The sequence below is a fragment of the Homarus americanus genome, unplaced genomic scaffold (assembly GCF_018991925.1).
Source record: "Homarus americanus isolate GMGI-L3 unplaced genomic scaffold, GMGI_Hamer_2.0 scaffold11922, whole genome shotgun sequence".
Taxonomy (NCBI): domain Eukaryota; kingdom Metazoa; phylum Arthropoda; class Malacostraca; order Decapoda; family Nephropidae; genus Homarus; species Homarus americanus.
The window spans coordinates 24,636-35,955 of NW_024751940.1; the positions used below are offsets into that span (position 1 = coordinate 24,636).

At 39.1% G+C, this 11,320-nt stretch overlaps 1 long non-coding RNA gene across 1 annotated transcript; it reads left to right on the forward strand.

Moving 5' to 3' along the window:
• Positions 1 to 3,690: 3,690 nt before the first annotated feature.
• On the forward strand, positions 3,691 to 7,294 carry LOC121854893. The gene is made up of 3 exons (XR_006086660.1): positions 3,691 to 3,738; positions 4,970 to 5,044; positions 6,805 to 7,294. It is a non-coding gene; the product is annotated as an uncharacterized LOC121854893 (long non-coding RNA).
• Positions 7,295 to 11,320: the final 4,026 nt, after the last annotated feature.

The window sequence follows — 11,320 nt, forward strand, 5'->3', positions numbered from 1 at the left end:
CTCAGCTCCTCACTTAAGTACTTGTATCTTGTATTGCCTCCCCCACGTCCACTTGCTTCAAGATTGTTTTATGTTTTATTAATATGTATATACTGTTAATGTTTAGGTTAAGTTTGGTTAAGGGTAATTTATAAGCTGAATATTTTGTTAAGGGATTTATGGTACTCTATTATACACAACGAAAACTCGCATCCTTTGTCTACCCTTTTATAGTCCGATTGTCTTTGTGTTTTTTTTTTTTGTTACCTGTTGGGATCTGGGTAGACGTATAACTATATTCTAAATCCCCAACTCGTAACAGGACCTATTGTATCTCTAACCTTTGATTTATACAGTTGATAAAAAGCTTTGGGTTATTTTTCGATTCATTTGCTACCTTGATTTCATAATTTCTCTTTGCTTTCCTAATTTCTGTTTTTACCTGTCTTGTTAGGTTCTGATAGTAACCAAGTAAGTGATTTTCGCCTTTCTTAACTTTTCTATATACTCCTTTCTTTTTCCCTAGAAGATCTAAGAGTCTATTATTCATCCATTTTGGTTGGTTCCGTATCGACCTGAATTTTCTTTTAGTGATGTGTTTATTTTGAGCATTATGGATTGTCGCAATAAATTGTTCATAAGTAGCTGCTAAATTAAATTCGGGGTTATCCCGTCCTAAGTTGACAGTTTCCGGAGGTGTGGGGGGGATTAATCTTTTGACCATAGGGTCATCCCTTAGGTCTCTCCTTAAGCTACCGTAATTAGCCTTCCTAAAATCCGGGATCAAGGCCGAATTTTCCTTCTTCCTGCCATTCCATATTATGTTAAAATATATGGGTTTATGATCACTGTTTCCTATTTCGTCTCCAATCCCAACATCTTTTACTAGATTTTTATTATTACTGAGAACTAAATCGAGGATATTATTTCCTCTAGTGGGCGAGTTTATGAATTGATATAAAAAACTATCTTGTACTACTTCTAGAAAATCTTCAGATTCATTATCACTAAGTTGATTTTTCCAATCTAAGCCTGAAAAGTTGAAATCGCCTAGAATACATACATTGTGTCTATCAGATGCCTTCTTTATTTCCTCCCATAGCAATTTACCATCGTTCCTACTCAAATTAGGTGGTCTATATATAACACCAATGACTACAGACTCATTGCCCTCACCAATCTCTACCCAAATACTTTCATTGTCGCTATTTGTTTTAATGTTTGATTTATTGCAGCTTTTTAATGACACCCTGATATACACTGCTACACCGCCCCCTCTCCTTCCTACTCTGTCAAATTTAAATAGGTTATATCCTGGAATATGAAATTCTGCTAAAAAATGTTTGCTGTTTGAATTTATCCATGTTTCCGTTATTGCAATTATATCTATGTTCTCTTTACTAACAATGGCCCTGAGCTGGTCCATTTTGTTACACAGGCTTCTACTATTAGTATAATAAACACTCAAAATATTTCTTCCGTTTCTATCTGTTTTACATTTATTACTTTGATGTTTGTTATTATGACTAACTATATTTTCAGCATTATCTACTTCTGTTTCACTGCTGTTATTTTCACATGGTATTTTCCTCTCTTTACCATTGATGGGATTTGGACATATTAAAACCCCACCTTTACTACCCTGTCAACTACCTTCGCTAGCACCGCCACCCCCTTCCTACTTAAATGCACCCCATCCCTTGCATACATACTATCAATGAATGGCGTCGACAGCTCTTTACACTGTTCTTCCAACCAGCAATTGAAACCAATTGCACGGGACATCCATTCACGACTGGCACCACGTCTAGGTAGGATAGAGCAAGCAATAGGAGTTCCACCCTTCACCCTAATCTTATCTAGAGCTTCCCTATACAGTTTACGCAGTTCGACACTGGTAAGCTTACCTACGTCATTGCCTCCTGCACTGAGTAAGACTATGGGGTTGTCTCCACAGTCATCAATGACGTTCTCCACTCTCTCCAGTACTCTACCTATCCCTGCCCCGGGGAGACACTCGAGCTTCCTAACTTTAGTGCAGAGATTGTTACCTAAATACTTCACCATCGAGTCTCCCATGACAGAAACACATTTGACCTTACCTGAGTGTGGTGATTTCTTACCTGCGCTACTTCCTCTCTCCACACTAACAGAGGGAGTAGCACTCGTGGTGTTACTAGCACCTTCCTTACACTCGTCACTTAAGGTGCTGAACCTGTTGTTTAGGTCTACAGCTGAGTGCCTTTTTAGAGTGCATTTTGTAGCACTAGCAGCAACTACCTTCCATGAATCCACTTCAACTTCACCGTCCTTCACGACACTGGCAAAGGTTTTCTTCTCCTCTAAAACTAGCTTTAAGGCTAAGTTTTCGCCCTTGAGACTCTGGACCTCCTTCTCAACCTTCTCCAGTCGGTCTTGCAGGGCAAGACAAAGCTGGAGAACGTGAGAGGTGGTCGAGTACTCGTCAACAGCTGCCATGTCACTATGTCACTAACACTGACAGGAACACAGGTCCGCACTGGGTGAGGGTCAGAGGTCAACTGCTGATAACCACAAGGAAAGAAGAAAACACGAAGTTCCCAAGCGCTTTCGTGTAATTCACATCTTCAGGGGTGAGTACATATATATATATATATATATATATATATATAGAACATAAGAAAATAAGGAGTCTGCAATAGGCCGGTTGGCCTGTGCATGGCAGCTCCTGTCGAGAGTTACTACCACTCTCCATCATCCATGAATCTATCTAGCCTCCTTTTGAAACTTTCCAGAGTTCCCGCACTTACTACAAAGTTGCTAAGCTTGTTCCACTCGTCCACCACCCTATTTGTGAACCAGTTTCTTCCTATCTCCCTCCTAAACCTAAACTTATTCAATTTAAATCCGTTGCTCCGAGTCCTATCCTGCTCGGATATTATAAGAACTTTATCTATATCCCCTTTATTGATTCCATTCACCCACTTAAATACTTCTATCATATCTCCCCGCACTCTTCGTCTTTCTAGGGAATGCAAGTTAAGTTTCTTTAACCCATCCTGATATGGAAGGTTTCTAAGTCCCGGAATCATTTTTGTCATTCTTCGCTGCACCGACTCTAGTGAATTTATATCCATTCTATAATAGGGGCACCAGAACTGAACCGCATAATCGAGGTGCGGCCTAACTAGCGCAAGATATAGTTGCAATAAGACCTCTGCACTCTTGTTACACTTCTAGATATAAAACCCAATACTCTGTTTGCCTTATTTCGAACATTAACGCACTGTTTTCTAGGCCGTAGGTCCGGGCTTACAAGTACCCCTAGGTCTCTTTCACAAGTCGACTTTTCTAGGTTGATGTTGTTATATATATATATATATATATATATATATATATATATATATATATATATATATATATATATATATACAGTATATCTAGGGTAACAGCCCTGACAACATAATTATATTGCCTTGGGAAATACCCGGACGTGAGTCATGGGATGCCAGGTGAAATGATTCTCCAATAGTTAATTCCATCACGTTTCTCCCTTTCGCTGGTAATTCTTTATATTTAATTAAATATTACTGTAGATGATCAAACATAGAAATTAATTTTATGTATTCAAGGACCAGGGTGTTCTACAATTAATAAAAGGAAATAAGTAAATTTCTCCAGCTGATATCGGTAATTCCTGGACGTCAGGTATATAAAGTGAACACCAAGGAATTGTATCATCACACCTTACTCCTGTCTCTTGCTGATATCGTAACTGAGGTAAGCTTACATTCGTTTTAAATAATACTGAAGTATACACAGAATGACGACTATTAAGTGCGTGGTGTAAGTTTGGTGTTTTCTCTCAAGTTTTATATATACAGTATATATTTCATGTAGATCCACAATGAAAACGTGGATAAGATAAATCTTGATAAAATCACACGGGAAAAGGGAAACACCGGAGCACCTTAGCTTTCGTCTTCATTCAAGACATCTTCAGAGGCAACTGGATTACATGGACAGAGAGAGGCTTAAATATACAGGGTGACCTTATTAAACATGAGGTCAGGCCATAATGATGTCATCCACTAGTCCCCACACCAACACCAACACACACTTAGAGAAGCTTAAGAGAAAGGGGGCGACGAAACTAGTCAGGTCAGGTCAGGTCAAAAATAAGGGACCCACTAAATAACTATCCTACATCTAGCTCCTAGGTTTTTAAAGCATTTTTAACCTTGGGCCACTGACAAATAAATTTATGTAACATAATATCAGTTTTGAACTGACCATCAATAAGGTTAATTGATTTTAATTCCTTAATCAAACTAGCTTCAATCAGAAGTCTTTCTGTGACACAAGATGGTTTGAACACTTCTAAGCTTTTTCCCCAAGCAATGTGATGATTATTATTCCTAACATGAACGAACAAGGCACTGCTAAGGTGCTCCGTTGTTTCCTTTTTTCCCCGTGTGATTTTATCAATATATATATATATATATATATATATATATATATATATATATATATATATATATATATATATATATATATTAGATGGAAATAAAATAATGCAATTCAAATCTCAAATTGTACTGAAGCCCCTTCCTAGTGCAACACCTTTAAGAAGTCGGGTATTCTGAATCATAGTTAAGATGATGTATATACAGTACATGTGCGGGAGTGGGGCGGGGGGTATGAAGCAATGTCCACAAGTGGTAAATAAAATAATATGTCATGCCAAATATGAAACATCGAGAAAAGCGAGAGACAGAGAAATTGAAATATATACCAACATACTACAATATGCAATTTCTATCCTTATACTTTCCTCGCCAGCTCTACTATCTTCCTCACTAGAATCCCAAACTGGGGTTCTCTCGACCTTAATACAACAAGAAAAGTCCACCACTAGACGTTCTTTATGTACAGTTCATTCATAAGGTTCATTATACAGGTCAGACCCAATGTACATTGTGTTCTGTGAGTAAAAGTTTCCTCTCAACAGGCTGGTGAACCATGAATACCAAGAGCATTGTATTCCTGCTGGTGCTGGTGATCGTGGCCGTCACCGTTGTCAATGGTGAGTCACCTTAATTATATTTTATCTCAGTCCAGTGTTTGCTGAGTTGCCCAGGTTCTTGGCGAGCCACTCCTGCGCTTGATGCGTCATTTCATTGTTGATGAGTCATTCTAGACGTCTAGAATATGGTGACACATCCTGATGCTTGAAGATAGGCAAAAATATGATGAGATCGCCTTGTCAGTTTTAAGTAAACCTTTCTTACAAGGAAATTTACGAAATTTTATTCAATCACCTCTTTTTTAAATTTAAAGTAATCTCTTTCATACATTGAAAAATAATGCATTGAACACCTCTTCCGATGCTTCGATATTGCATTAAGAATGACATAGTGTTGTTACGAGTTTCTTTTTAATAATGGTTTCAGAAAATGCAAAGCTTTGAATACATCCTTACACACACACATATATATATATATATATATATATATATATATATATATATATATCATTAGCCCAATAAAGCACGCGGACTTCTACATACAATCAACACCTCAACCCGCCAGGATTCGAACCCACGGCCAACGAGCCCATGACTGTGACTGGGGAATGCTAACCGCTGGACCACCAGGATACAAAAGCAGTCCTAGACTTTGTTATATTTCACACAAAGCCTGTTCAACGAGCTTAAGGCGCCGTGAACCTCTAATTGGGACTACCCGTATCACGTAGGTGGTCAGAGTAACGTTTTACCAAATCCGGCTTCGATACACGAGGATCCATATATATTTCATTAGCCCAATAAAGCACGGCGCCTTAAGCTCGTTGAACAGGCTTTGTGTGAAATATAACAAAGTCTAGGACTGCTTTTGTATCCTGGTGGTCCAGCGGTTAGCATTCCCCAGTCACAGTCATGGGCTCGTTGGCCGTGGGTTCGAATCCTGGCGGGTTGAGGTGTTGATTGTATGTAGAAGTCCGCATGCTTTATTGGGCTAATGAAATATATATGGATCCTCGTGTTTCGAAGGCGGATTTGGTAAAACGTTACTCTGACCACCTACGTGATACGGGTAGTCCCCATTAGAGGTTCACGGCGCCTTAAGCTCGTTGAACAGGCTTTGTGTGAAATAAAACTAAGTCTAGGACTGTTTTTGTATCCTGGTGGTCCAGTGGTTAGCGTTCCCCGGTCACAGTCATGGGCTCGTGGGCCGCGGGTTCGAATCCTGGCGGGTTGAGGTGTTGATTGTATATATATATATATATACATATATATATATATTTATATATATATATATGTATATATATTTAATATACATATGAAGTCCTTTTCATTTATTTTTCATGGTCTTTTTCAAATTTCTCTATCTGTTTTTACTTAAATCCAGTATGTTGAGTTTTAACAAATAACAACAACTAAAAAACTTAATATTCAATTAAATTCTCAGCTTTAAGTAAAGGTAATGTGAACAACTCATAATAATACTGCGGGTGACGATAGGATGGGCTAAACTAGTCATATAACCTTAATACCGTGTATCAGTGTTACATGAACACCTGAGTGCCGTGTACAAGTGTTACATGAACAACTTAATACTGTGTACCAGTGTTATATGAACGCCTTTGTACCGTGTACCAGTCTTACATGAACACAAAGTACCGTGTACCAGTGTTCATGAACACCTTCGCACGAAATAGCAACAAGGAGATCTCTAAGTGTGGCCTCTTTTTTCCCTCGCCTATATTCTTCCATGACAAAAGTGAAATATCTGGGTTAGTGGATTTCACAATCTGCTTCTAACGCCCTCCTTTCGTCTCCAACAGGAAGCATCAAGTATCCCTGCCCACAAGTCAACGGGTTTTGTGTAAGTTTTTGTAGTTACGGACAAGAAATATCTACCGGCATCTGCTACGGCAATAATATATGTTGCAGGGTAAAACAGCCTTACCACTAGTCCACAACAGTGGCCAGACCTGACGGACGCCACCATGACCTATAAGAAGACACCCTCAACTGTGTTTGGTGATCATCGACGAAACTTCTGTTTTCACATGCGATTCGAGAACTTGCTTTACCTATGATTTTTTTTAAGCATTTGAATTCTGCAACAACCTTTATTTTCTTGTTCTTGCACATTTTAAGAAATGATGGAGAATATTAGTAAAATTTAATTTAACTTGAGACTTGCGTCATTAGCATGCGCATCTGCTTATTTTTGACGTGTATTGCCTTGTTAATTCCCTCATCTATAAATGATAACATTTATCTTTGTTTTGAGATCTTGATAATAAAATTGTTATGCTAAAACTGAAATAATTGCCTCTTATACCAACACTTATTCCCTCATTGGACCAGTAAGAGACCCGTTTTGTAAAGTTAGTACTGTATGTTTACTGTCACCTGAACACAGTGTAAGGAGTCGGAGAAACGGTTTTACTCCACTGCTGTAACAACATAAGTAACTTTTGGAGCAGGAAAAAGGAAAGTGACCGAATGAGAACAGAAGAGAAGGGAGAGAAGATAGCATGTACTGTACCCAAAACTTATATAAGCATCTACCCAACTTTTCCTTGTAAACCATTGTCTGCCTAAATGGTTTCACACATACCTTTAACTGAAATAGTGTGAAAAGTTCTCCAGGCATTTTTTCAGTGAAAATTTATTAATTTATGTATAGAATTGATGTAAGAAATGTGTTATAAATACTAATGATAAGATTAAGTAATAAATTACGTATAAAACTCATAATTAATAAGCTATTTAAAGAAAAATTCGCTTTAACAAAATTCTTCTAAGAAGATACAAAAGTCAAACGAGTGTTATACAGGAGAATAACAACAAAGAAATTGTTAATGATAAGAACGACTCAACAAAAGTTCTTCATTGGATTACAAAGTGAATTACTGAGTACAAAATTAGTAAGAACAAAAAATAAGCTTATTTAATAAATTTGTTCAAAGATCACAGTTCTCACAGGAGCAAGAAAATAATGCAATCACAGTGAATGCATTTGACCAACTATTTTCATCACCCATACTGCTACCTCTTGATCTGCCCATTGACAAAGCAGTCTATAGAGGTGTGAACTGCCGGAGACATTCAAAAACAATTTTCATCCAGGTGTAACAGCATCTTTGCTTTATATAAATACACCCCAATGAATAACATCATGTTATTCATCAAATTATTCACCAAGTGATTTACCATGTTGTTTATGACTAGATCACTGAAGTTGCATCTATCACGGGGGTCGAGCTGATTCAGTAAACACCGCTCGCTTCCTACCACTCTCTCACGCCCAGTGGGGAGCAGTTCACTCCATACCGCTATACAGGGAAGTTTACACTTAGCAGAAGTATTATCTCAAAGTAATTTACGTAACACTTCCCTGGAAAGAATTCACAATATATTATCTCAGATTATATCTGTGGATATACGGTACTTTCTTTCAGTTTAAAAATAGAAAATGCCAAGAAGTGTTTACATCAAGCCCTGCCACTTCAGAGTTCCAGAACTTAATTAAAACAATTAATGTGATACCAAAACAGCTCTCACACTTGGTGTCAAACAGTGAGACGAATTCTATACACTTGTACAGCACTCAAAAAAAAAAGAAAATATTGATGACACAAGTGACATTCTAAGTGAATCATCATCAAACAAAGTATTTTAGTGGGAAATAGGTGGACAGTGGTTATAAACACCTGCAAAACGTCTACACAGAAATCCAGTGGTAACAAAGATAATATAAAGACTTGCTGACATAGCAGTCAACCCGCCAGCATCAGCTCACAGATCATGGTGACCCAAATGGAGCCGACACCAGACGAGCCTACCCGAGTGTTGTCTTAGTGTCCTAGCTAGCTAATAGCCAGCCAGCCAACCAGCAGCCAGCACTACAACACACGAGTACTAGGAAAGTTGTCATCGTGGTTCCAACAAGCAGACAAGCTGGCAGCCTCTTGATTAAACAATCAAGCCTCTCCAGTGTACAAGAAAGGTCAGCCCCAGGTTGATCGCCGCAAGAAAGGTCAGCCCCAGGTTGATTGCCATAAGAAAGGTCAGCCCCAGGTTGATCGCCGCAAGAAAGGACAGCCCCATGTTGATCGCCATAAGAAAGGTCAGCCCCCAGGTTGATTGCCATAAGAAAGGTCAGCCCCCAGGTTGATTGCCACAAGAAAGGTCAGCCCCAGGTTAATCACTGCTAGAAGGAACAGCCCCAGGTTGATCGACATAAGAAAGTTCAGCCGCCAGGTTAATCATGACAAGAAAGGACAGCCCCAGGTTGATCGCCACAAGAAGTGTGATGCCATGCTTCCCAGAGTGGGGCGTCTTTAACTTCTGGCGTCGAAACTCTACAGATTCTTTGGTCAGTTAGATCACAAACAATCATTATCTTACAGACTCCACAAACACAAGTGAACTTCCAGAAGTCTTCAAACGCAGTCAATATAAAATAAATTATATGCACAACGGTCTAAAAGCAAAATTAAATAACACATTTATAAAGTAAGAGAGGACCCAAACAAAGTATATATACTTTTAATAATTTTAATTCTCTTTCTCTTCATTTCCATAACTCATTATAAATACTTTTCCACTACTCCTTGAGTGGGCAACATAGTATAATGGAACAGAACACAATGCGAGGAAAATATATATGAATAGGAAAAGTATAGAGAGTAGGAATGTAAAGATAGGAAACTTGGTAGCTTGGCCGGGATGTTATTTACTCAGCGTCAATACGCTTATCTTATCTCGTGTGTCAATACACATATATTACTTCTTAAAGGGACAACTTGTTAAACACCTCTTCGATACAACTATTTATTAATTCACTCAATGACATGGACACATTAATATCACTATTATATCGGGGTACTAACACATTATGTTTTACGTTACTCGACACTGACTCTCGGACACCCCTGAATGAATACACTTCCCACAGTAGGTAACTCACCCAAGGAATCGCTCTGACAAGACTCACGTGTACCCTGGCGTAGGCCCAGTGGATGCTTGGCTGCCTCCTATGGGAGGCCTCTGCTTAGCTGGGGTCTGGTCGGGAAGTCCCCCTCCCGACCTGGGGAGAGGACAAGCGTGAACTCTGAGAATCTTCAGAGCAATGTTCGTCTCCTCAGAACGTTCGAATGGCCACCAGGATCAGGAAGGATAATGGCCAGAATGAAAATCAGAACCAGAATGATCATGGAATGGGACTGTAGGGCCTTTATATGCATTATCGTAGCTAGGGGGGGGGCGGTCCGCCCCGGGCGGCACTTTTGGGGGGCGGCACTTTTGGGTCTGCTCATCACCCATATCTGCAGCTACTGGAGACGTTAATCCATCCCTTTGTATCGGCGGCAAGTTAATCCCTGTCGTGTCTGACCTAACACCTGACCCACATCTGTCTCCTACTATTCAGAACGAGTTTATAGAAATTTTGGGAGAAAACGTAAGAAGCAAAGTCATCAAGCAAGTAAAAGAAGCAAAGTACTTTTCCATGATATTCGACAGCACTCCTGATATTTCACATAAGGATCAAACGAGCCAAGTTTTACGCTATGTTATGATAAGAACATAAGAACATAAGAACATAAGAAAGTGGGATACTGCAGGAGGCCGACTGGCCCATACAGGGCAGATCCCTTTCACACCCATCCCAGCACTTCCATGTGCCTATCCAACTTCGTCTTGAAGCTCCCTAGCGTCCCCGATCCTACTATAGCACTCGGTAGCCTATTCCACATATCCACAACTCTATTACCAAACCAGTGCTTGCCTATATCCTTTCTGAATCGGAATTTATCTAATTTAAATCCATTTGTTCTAGTTATTTCGTTATTACTGAGCTTCAGAACATCTTCCATTTTACCCTTGTTAATCCCACTTTCCCACTTGTACACCTCTATCATATCTCCCCTAACTCTACGCCTCTCTAATGAATGTAAGCCTAAGCTCTTCAGTCTTTCTTCATATGGAAGGTTTCTAATATTATGGATCATTTTTGTCATTCTTCTTTGTACTCTCTCCAAAGAATCTATGTACATTCTATAATAAGGACACCAGAACTGAACCGCATAATCCATGTGTGGCCTCACTAATGCTAGGTAAAGTTTGAAGATAACGTCAGCAGTTCTGTTACTCACAGACCTAGATATGAACCCAAGAATCCTGTTTGCCTTGTTGCGAACGCTAATACATTGTTTTCTAGGTTTCAAGTCGTTGCTAACAAATACACCTAGATCGTTTTCACAAACTGAGTTTTCTATTTCCGTGTTACCTAGTTTATAATTAACGTTTGTATTCGTCTTCCCTATCTGTAGTACCTTGCATTTA